Source organism: Accipiter gentilis, chromosome 10 (assembly GCF_929443795.1).
Source record: "Accipiter gentilis chromosome 10, bAccGen1.1, whole genome shotgun sequence".
Lineage (NCBI taxonomy): Eukaryota > Metazoa > Chordata > Aves > Accipitriformes > Accipitridae > Astur > Astur gentilis.
Genome location: NC_064889.1, coordinates 14,484,900 through 14,495,391, shown reverse-complemented (window position 1 = coordinate 14,495,391; position 10,492 = coordinate 14,484,900). Strand labels below are relative to the sequence as shown.

The 10,492-nt window shown below is 37.5% G+C and overlaps 1 pseudogene; it reads left to right on the top strand.

Moving 5' to 3' along the window:
* The first annotated feature begins 2,185 nt into the window (after window positions 1-2,185).
* On the top strand, window positions 2,186-10,359 carry LOC126043738 (NAD(P) transhydrogenase, mitochondrial-like; annotated as a pseudogene).
* Window positions 10,360-10,492: the final 133 nt, after the last annotated feature.

Here is a 10,492-nt window from a genome sequence, read left to right as displayed (position 1 = left end):
CAAACCAGACTGTTGTAGTCAGACTAAACTGAAGCATATTATACAAGCCAGAAATTGTCTTTTCACTTTCTGTCCATATTTGAGAATGAAAAAAGTGAGATGAGGTAAGTTGGTGAGCAGTAAGGTGTATTGATGAAAACAAGCTGGGAGTTAGCTGGCAGCAAGTGGGGATCATAATTTTTTTTTTCCACAGAGGAAAGTGATGTTAGTTCAGTGCCATCAGGAGTAACAGTATTGGAGAGCTAGAAAGCTCCTTTAACTGTATCATATCTGGGCTGAAGAACAAAGTAAAACTTCTAGAGAACTAATAGATGTCTGATTCTTCTCTATGCAACCAATAACCTAAATGACAAGCTTTCTTGTGATGAATATATAAAACCTTCCCACATCTCTAAGGACACAGAACAAGACCTTGTCCTGTAACCGGGCGCGGGGGGGGGAGGGGGAGGGGGAGGTCTGCTTTTCTTTCCAATTTGGTGCTGTTTTTCATCTGACTTCAGTAAGGTTTGAATGGAGTCAGATATGAAGAAAGGCCTTCATCCACAGTGTAACAGTTTAGTTCAGTAGATTTGCTCTTTCGTTTGTATCTCTAAGGAAATTATGACTATGACCTCACATTTCAAATTGCCTTTAATAGGAAACATTTCCTACTTTTCCATAGCCAAATTATGTTTATGATGGGGATTTTGTGGTATTTGCAGTTGAAGGAGACTGGACCTCATGACCTAGATTGGGCCCTTCAGTTGCTGCTTCTTATCTTATTAAAAGGGGTATCCTTCTCTTTTGTTGCAGAAGGAGATGAAGCTAAACAAATGACTTTTCAGGTAGTCAGCCACAGTGAAGTTAAAGGGGGAAAAAAATTACAAGCCATGATAATGTCAGCAGTCAATATTGTTTCTCTTTACAGAACCATAAACAAAATCATGAAACTGATCTCCAAAAGGTCTTGATGACAGCTCTGGTAAATTTAAGCAATCTGGCTACAAAGATAAATGGTATTTTCCTGTTGCACATTCTCTCTCTCTCTCAAGCTATTTAAATCTAATTAACCTAGTGTCAAACTCTCTGATTTCCCTTCAATGTTCTAACACACGGCCCTAAACAATGTTGGTTTTTTGTACCAACTTCTCTTAAAGTATTTGTTTTTAACATTTATCCTTTTATTTGCCTGTATACCAAAATAGATTATTACCTCAGGATTGTATGGCTATGACACTGAAGCAGATGGTACCCACAGAAGAAAAACAGTTTTTCAACTAATACAGAAAGCATGTGTATACAATGACTGTCTTGCCTTGGCTCAACTTGGATATTAGCAATTCTCATTTTTGCTAGTCTTTAATTGCCTTCCACTGTGTGAAATTTCACATCAGTGAAGCCAGTAGAAATTTGTCTGTTCAGTAGGGAAAAATTCTCACTCACCATTAGCTACAAAATACTAACTTTGGAGAGTTGTATAGGAATTCCCAGAATGGCTGCCTATCTTGCCCTGCAGTATTGACAATGGACCAACTTCTCTGCCATCTGTATCCAAGGAATTGGAAGAGTTGCACTGGATGTACCCTGCTTCAGCATTTAGAGAACTGATGTTAGATAGGTTTTATATCTGTTACCCTTTTAGGATAAAGAGAATTTTACTCCCATGTCCAGGTTAGTTTTATTTTAAGCTTTGAAAGGAGAAAAAGATTTTAAGAAAACTATAAAGATGAAAAAAGAGTTTTCCAATTGTCCAATTTTGCTAAGCAAAATCTTGAAGTTGCTTGGCCTTTTGATCAAATACTATAAAGCACTGAGAAACCCATAGTTAACTGGCCTGAAAACCTTTCTTTAACAAAACAAGCCCAAAACAACAGCACCCCCCCCCTTCAAATTACTGCATACCTGCAGTACTTTTGAAGAAATCAGTAATTCTTTACTTAATTCTTCAATAAGTAAAAAAGAAAAACTACCCACCAAAACCCCCACAAGTTTTAGATGTTGCTAAAAAAAAAAGCCTGCTGTAACAAAGATATATTCTAGTGTGGTCCATATAGCTGCAAACTGTTGACACAAGACAGCATTTTAGTGAATAATTTTTGGGCCACCTCCTGTTCTCTGAACAAAGAACAATAAATTCAAAAGACTTTTGAGCAATAGCTTATTGGGAGGGATAAGTTGTACAGGAATGCTTAAGCAGCATGTAACTATGAATGCAGCTGATGTTTCAAACATACTTCCTTTTGAAGGTAACTGAAAGGCTTGCCCTATTTTCCAGTTCACATAAAGTTTATATAATCATCAACTCGTTACTTTAGCAAGGGAATCTGTGCTGTAAATTCCTGGAATAGCTATGAGCAGCCTTGTGCACTGTCCACATTCTGTGCAAGTGGGATGACAGTCAAATATAGGCATGTCAGCTGATCCACAGAATTAAAAATAAATAATTCAAATATTGTAGTTGCAAGAAGCACTTTATGCTATGAGTCACCACCTTTGGTATGCATTCTTTTCCCAGCATTTGTTTTCCAACAAACTTTTAATTTTCAAGCCACTGGTATAAATTGGAATGACATTTGAATGTATTGTTTCAAAATTTATTGCTTTAAGATGTCCTTTATGCTATTGTTTTTATGAGGCTTCTATGAATTATCTAATTGATTTGGTTTATGTATTTGTCTCAAGAGGTTTTGGCTCTGCTTCTGTAATTTGTGTACTGACATCTGAATTCTAGGGAGTGTGATATGTCACGGCATATTTTTGGCATGGATACTTGAATGTTTTCTCATCTGAGGGTGTCACTACCTATCTACAATGTTACCTGTTTACATGGTATAGGTACGTATCATAAGAGCTGGTATCTAATAATTTTGGCAGGGATTTTACTGGTCAGATAATGGCAGCAGGACAAGTTTCTCTTGTGAAGGTACAGTTGCTACAACTGGTATTTAGAGAGTAAAATTTTGTATGGGAAAGCTGTTACTAGTGTAACAAGGCAGTTCAGCTGTCTCACATACCTTTCTAAGAGATAACTAATAGTGTTTGATTCCTTGTGATTTTATTTGGGTTTGCTGGACTGTACTAGCTTTAGACATTTGAGCCATCCTGTAAAAGTTGATTTGGTTGTATTTGAGAACTTCTGAATGCAGAATTGTCTTCATCGGAACCTTTTAAGACTTCCCCAAGGGGTCAGGATTGGATTGTTCACAAGATGGTCCCCCAAAGGATGTTGTATTAGATCTGCTTCTGCTTGGCAGGACACCAGCATCAAGGACTCCTGTCTTTTCACCTGCCTTAATGCAGTGCAGCCAAGGGCAATTGAACTTCGTGGGTGAATGTATTATGTATGTTTTAGTTCTGCCTTGGGTTTTTAATTTATTTTTGGCAAATGCTTGATTGATTGCAACTATTTTAAGGTTAAAAAAGACACTAAATGACATCATACCTCAGAAGGACACTCACTATTTTTTAAGGTTCTTAAACCAGTCTATTTTTTCATTCTGAGACCGAACTCTGCCTTCTGATACCCATATCAGCATACCTGTCAGAATTAATATCTGAGAAAAGCTATAGTAAAGGAAAATATTTGTATAGCTGGACAAATAGGGTTAGCATCCTTTGTTACCAAAGTTTGATTTAAGGTCTATGTCCTGTGGAACTGAAAAAAAATGGTTCTAGTCATGTTTTGTTTAACTTAATTTTTTAAAACTTATTTCTATCTTATTTTCTACATATGGCACCTTTTGTACAGACGACCACCTGCTCTTATAGCCCAAACCAGCTGTTTAACTATGTTGCATTGCTGAGATATTTTTTTTGCTTCCCTGAAGTACTTACAGTTTTTAGCCTTTGACGCTCTTTAAAGTTCAAGTGCTTTTGAAGATAAGGCATATTGCAGACACAGCATGTGATGGAATAAGTGAACATAGAATGCACTTTACTATCTGTTTGATCTCCCTAGATGCTGATAATTGGTGGTGGCGTTGCTGGGCTGGCTGCAGCAGGAGCTGCCAAAGCAATAGGAGTTACTGTCAGGGGATTTGATACCAGCAAGAGTAAGAAAATATGGCTTAGAATCTAGAACACTGCTCAACACTTTATAAAATATTCTGCTCGAAGTTCTGCTCTGCTTTGCACCGAAGGATGTCCTACAAAAACATCTGCCATGTTTCTCTGTCACAGGAAAAAGACTCAGCTTGCAGAATTTTTACCTAATTTATTGCTAATTAACACAAACTTCAAATTATTGATTTAAGTATTCAGAAAAAGAGAACATAATTAAAAAAACCCCAACCACTTAAATATGCTTTTTCCCTACTTCCTAGGCCCAACTGAAGCCAAACATCATCTTTCTCCCTGCTTCCTAGTCTCAGCTTTCCTTGTTTTCCTTGCATGTTACACTCAGTCCATCCCAATTGCTTCAAGTGTGTGGTTGTGTGCAACTGTTTCTGGTCCACCCCTCATGGCTGCCCCTATCCCAGTGTGGGTCATCCCTGGGCTGCTGTCCCTCAGATACGCCATTGCCTTTGGTATGGAATGCCAACTTCCAAGAATGTCTCACCAGGTGCCTGTCTCCTCTGCATTCCATGTCTCTCTATGTATCTCTTCACATCTCTTACCCTTGCAGCTAGTGCTCACACATATGTGAGCAGGGGTGCTGTGTGCTGCTCTGGCAGCTTTTGGTGTGTGAGAGGCTGTTCATATGGGTTTCAGAGCTAGATGCAACCGGATGGCACGGGGCGGCTCGTGGCTGCCTTCTGTTCAGGTCATCTCTGCAGCCTCTGCCACCTAACCTTGCAATTTATGCCCACTACAGTGCTCACACATGAACTGATTAGTCACTCATGCATGTACTAATTGGGTGTTCACGGGTAAATTAATTGTGTGTTCACGTGTTAACACTGCAATTTGTCCAGGATGCTGGTGGTGGTCTTTGCCACAAGGGCACATTGCTGGTTCATGGTCAATGTGGTGTGCACAAAGACGCCAGGTCGTTTTCTACAAAGCTGCTTTCCAGTCATTGCTCCTAAGCCCGTACTGGTACCTGCTGTTCCTCAGCTGCAGCTAAGGAAATACTGGTAAGCAGATTTCTACCTAGCATTCTGCTATAGATCTTGTATTCCTGTCAGTCAAATTGCTTCATGTTCAAACTTTCAAAAACTGGTAAACAAATCATAATAATTTTGGATAGAAAACCCTGTTATGTCATTCAGTCCATTTCTCTGTCAATGTAATCCATTAACTACAGTCCCTTTTTATTTGACTAATCAAGTTTGTGTCCCAAGCAACTGAACTTTTCTGGTTCCTCTCACATCCTTTGGGAATCTCTTTACTTGTAGTCAGGAAATGCCTTTTTTTCCCCCCCTTTTTTTTCAGACAGTTATGTAGATGTGATTGGGCTCCAATTCTATATCGAAGTCTAGGGACTGTTCACCTGGAGCCCATCAAAATAAAATGGGACTCTGCACAAGTACAGCTGTTCCTCTGCATGTACGAGACAGAGTTGGAACCTTGGTGTTGTAGCAGCAACAAGTAGTACTGCAATCCTAAACATACTTTGTTAATGAATATAATACAATTATGGAATAAGTACTGCAGTACCTACAGCAAAAAAAGGAAAATGCTACAAAAATCCTTCAGTAATCCATATAGATTATAATGTAGTTTAATGCACAACAGAGAAAATATGCCATTTAATTGCTTCAGAACTTATTGTAAGTGGTTTATTCAAGGGAACAGCAACTCTCATTACTTAAGAAAGTAGGTAGGTTTTTCCAATGAAGTTATTAAATTGTATACTTAGACGTGTTAGCACATCTTTGAGCAGTGACGACTTAGCAAAAGCAGCCTTATTTTAGTTTGGACAAACTAACTTCAGGTTTTCTTGAGTAAAATAACCACCCAGGTAAGTATTTTCACATGTATGAAACTAATTTTAGTAATCAGTTTATTTTTGAAATTTTTGTTTGAAATAAAAAGTTTAGAAGCTGCTGAGATAAAGCTGACGAATAAGTTGGCACAGCCTGATTTACCTAGTGCTTATGAAAAACTGACTCTTGTCCCTTTTTTTAACAGATCTAGTTATGATGAGAGAGTCTGTTGACTACTATTGTCTTGGTTCTGTTAACATTGCAATGATTGTTTTTATAGAAACAGAAAAAATACTGTCGTGGTTTAACCCCAGCCAATAACTAAGCACCATGCAGCCACTCACTTCCCCCCCCACAGGGGAATGGGGGAGAAAATCAGGAAAAGAAATAAAACTTGTGGGTTGACATAAGAACGGTTTAATAGAACAGAAAAGAAGAAACTAATAATGATAATGCTAATAAAGTAACAACAGTAATAATAAAAGGATTGGAATATACAAGTGATGCACAGTGCAATTGCTCACCACCCACAGATCAATGCCCAGTTAGTCCCCGAGTGGCAATCCCCCAAGCCCCACTCCCCCCAGTTTCTATACTCAGTGTGATGTCACATGGTATGGAATACCCTGTTGGCCACTTTGGGTCAGCTGCCCTGTCTCTGTCCCCTCCCAACTTCTTGTGCCCCTCCAGCCTTCTCGCTGGCTGGGCATGAGAAACTGAAAAATCCTTGACTTAGTCTAAACACTACGTAGCAACAAATGAAAGCACCAGTGTTACCAACATTCTTCTCGTACCTAGTTCAAAAACACAGCACTATACCAGCTACTAGGAAGACAATTAACTCTATCCCAGCTGAAGCCAGGACAAATATAATCATGTACGTATCTGTTGTCTCCATATCTGTGCTTTGGCCTCCAGCACTGGAACAGCTTAAATTCCTTGGCACAGAACCTCTAGAAGGAGATAACTGCTGAAACAGGAAAGGGTGTTGGTGGCTGTGCAAAAGAAATGTCCCAAGAATATATTGAAGCAAACCTGGTGTTATTTGCCAAACAGTGTAAAGAAGTGATATTGATATTAGTACAGCTCTTATTCCAGGTAAGACACTGCTTATAACTACTGGAGAGCCTAAACACATGTCCCTATTAGTATAACATGCTTAGTGAAATATGCACGTATCTAGATATGTACTATAAACTATTAATGAGTAAAGGCTTCAGGATTAGGTTTTATTTCATTTTTATTCAATGGTTTAGAGTATTTTCTTCTCTCTGCTAATGATTACCCAGTAATTTTCAATTCAGACTCAATGCGATTAATATTTTATACTTACTTCTGAAAGCACCTATATGTATTACATATTTCTCCATTCACCCTCTTTACTTCTAGTAAGAATTAATAAACTTGTTTGGTTTGCTTTCTTAAACATGGATTTGGGGAAGAAAGCTCCAATTCTAACCACTAAGAGTATGATGGATTCAGTGAAAGAATGATCAGTGATTGTGGAGCTGAGGCTGGAGATAAAGTAGAAATGACTCATCCGCAGAACCTTACATTTTTAAGGTGTGTAGATTATACAGCAGCATTTGGAAATAACTGATGTGCAGAGAAAATACAAATAATATCTGTATTGCTCTAACAAATGAAAAAGTAATAGATGTTATAGTAATAAAGACTCTCTTTCCTTGAAGCCACTGCAAGTCTGTCATGCAATTCTTACCAATGTGTTATGGGCTAATAAAGCAGAGTCTTTCATAAGTAATGAAACCACAAATTGGAATATTATCCAGACACCATTCCATCTTTGAATGTTTTATGTGTTGTGACTTTTATAAGCATGGTAACATCATTTTTAAACAATGATATCTATAAATGCTCTTAAATTCATCCCTAGAGCTTAATTAACAAGAATTGAGTGTGCAATTCCAAATATAGAAAAAGAGAAAAATAAATTTAGAGATTTGTTTAATTTCAATATTAAGTGTTCTGTGTTACTGTTTTACAATATGAATGGTAGATTTTTTTAACAGATTACCATTAAGAGGATTACCATTTTTAGATGAAGACTAAGTTCAGGTGTGAGCTGGAAAAGTCATGCACTGTGTAACGGTAAGATCATACAAAGGTGCAATTTTTTTGTCTGCCACCAGAGCATATGTTACAGTATTGTCTAAACAGTTCAAGTTTTACCAGTTTGGTTTTTTTTATTGTGAGTTTGGGTGGTTTGGTTCGGGGCGTTTTTTGGTGGGTTTGGGGTTTGTTTGTTTGTTTTTTTGTTGGTTTTTTTTTGTTGTTGGTTTTTTTTTTTTTTTTTTTTTTTTTGGAACAGTGCAGTTCTAAGTGGTGATATGCCTAAGAAGATGGGAGACCATTTTCAAAATGTGTAAAGATGTAATCAATCTTAAACTTTTTCTTTCCTTATCTCTTCAGGGATCATACTTCCAACTTATTTCTTTAGTTACAAGGATATTATTCTTTTTGAATGGAAGTCTATTTTTGTGTAATGATCTGGTTCTGGCAGTTAAATCTCAATGAAAGACGTAAAACTAATGATATCAAGTGTTTGTAAACTTGCTGGCCTACACTGATATTCTTCTAGGAGGGGCCTACTTTTGTGTCTTGATTTTTGCATCTCTAGTTATGTGCTAAATTGGTTGTCCAAATTATTTTAAATTTGTAATGTTGGAGCCTGATTAAAGACAGAGCTGGGAATTATGTAAACTTCCTACGTTTAGCAGAGCTGAGAGGAAATTTGCTCCATCACCTTCTCTTAATGGGAAAAGTCCAGTTATGCCTTTTTCACTGGGGGGAAGAAATATTTTTGTTGATTTTCTGTTGAAATCTTGAATTGAAATACTTAGATTTTATGTAGATCTTGCAAATTTTTATATTCCCCTTATTGAACCATTTCCAAGCATTTTGTTCTGGGGCAGGTTGTATGTGCCTGAGCTGATCTAGTGTCATGTACAATGAACAGTGGATATTGGTTGCCTCTCCTCCCCACGTGTGCTACCTAGACTGAATGTCCCATGTTGCACTATGTTTGTGTTGGTGTAGCAGTGGGCTTTAGGCACACAGAAGGCCTGCATATGTGTTGTGGGGCTCAAAGGTTTGTTCAATGTATTAATTTAAATACTCAGCTTACACAGTGAAAACCTTACCCAAATTGTGAGAGTCCTGTAGTGCGAAAACACTTCAAGTACTGTTGTGCTGAGAAAAATCCTCTATACACCTGCTATTCTCTACCTTCCTCTCTTCAGTGATAACTGTAATGCTGCATTTTTCCTCCTCTTTCTAGTACTGTCATTTGTTTTTCTTTGTAAAGACCCATTATTTGAAGCCATTAAAAATGGTGTCATTTTAGCATGTGGGAATTTACCTGACGAGGACAAGTGTCTCATCAGTAACCAACTTGGGAAGTGAGCTATAAAGCAATAGCAGAATACCTGCAGCCTTCACTGTCCTCCAGGTAGTAGATACATGAATTGGCCTGTTCTAGAAAGCTAGGTAAAAAGAACAGTCCAGCTAAAAGTATTTCATTTTTACCTTGTATTGACTACCTCTGTAGCTGCCATACTTGACTATCATGTCATGACTTATTCCAGGATGTGTATTGAAGCCAACATGTGTGGCTGCATATGGGATGAACTGGCAACTGCAATGTCCAGACGGCTATCCTGGAATGATGCAATGAAAGAAAGAAACAATAATTTAGAGTACAGTGTTCAAGGTCAGAATTCAATATAAGTTGTTTTCAGAGCATGGCATTAGAATTCTTTTGTGTTTTTTGATGTTCTGCATTCATAATAATATGAAGGGATGTTAAAGAAACATGATCTTAACCCAGATGTACTTGCAAAGAATTTAAGTTTTGAAGGTATCTCCATCTTCTTCCTTAGGATTGAGTGGAGTGCAATTAATCTGTGAAACACATTGTGCAATGTGATTCTTATCAGACAATCATGAGGTGTTTTCGAATTTGAAGAAGTAGTTGACTTCTTATTCTCAAAAATAAGCACCATATGGTTTTGTAACCAGTTCCCTGACTGGCCTCCCAGCTCATTTAGTCTCTGGCTTCCTGACAAAATCGCTGACTTTCTTTGGTCATGCATCAGAGTAAGCTATTAGTTTTAAACAGAATCCTTAACTTGTAAAAGAAAGCTTTAGTAACTCATGTCTGCAGTAATATGCAAATTTGATTTGCTAGCATGTATAAAACAGGCATCAGAGCTGTGGAGAACATGTGAAAAGTTTCCAATACATGAAAGCTTTGACAAGTATTTATTTTCCTTTCTCATCAGGGTGTGGTGAACACTGGTTACAAGGACTTGCCAAGTAGAATGGCTACTCAAGCCAGTAGCCTTTATTCCAATAACATCTTGAAATTATTAAAGCTGTTTCTCCCGAGAAAGAATATTTTCACTTTGAACAAAAGGACGATTTAGATTATGGGGCTATTGATCATGTCATTAGAGGAATTTTGGTAATGAAGGTGAATTTCAACACCACTTAAATGTTTTTGATAAAAACATATAAAATGTGTTGTATGAAAGAAGTGATTTTGTTAGTGAGTTTAGTCATTCCAGGGAAACATTATCATTCAATGTCTACATGATAATGCGGTGAAGGGAACTTCTTGCATGTTT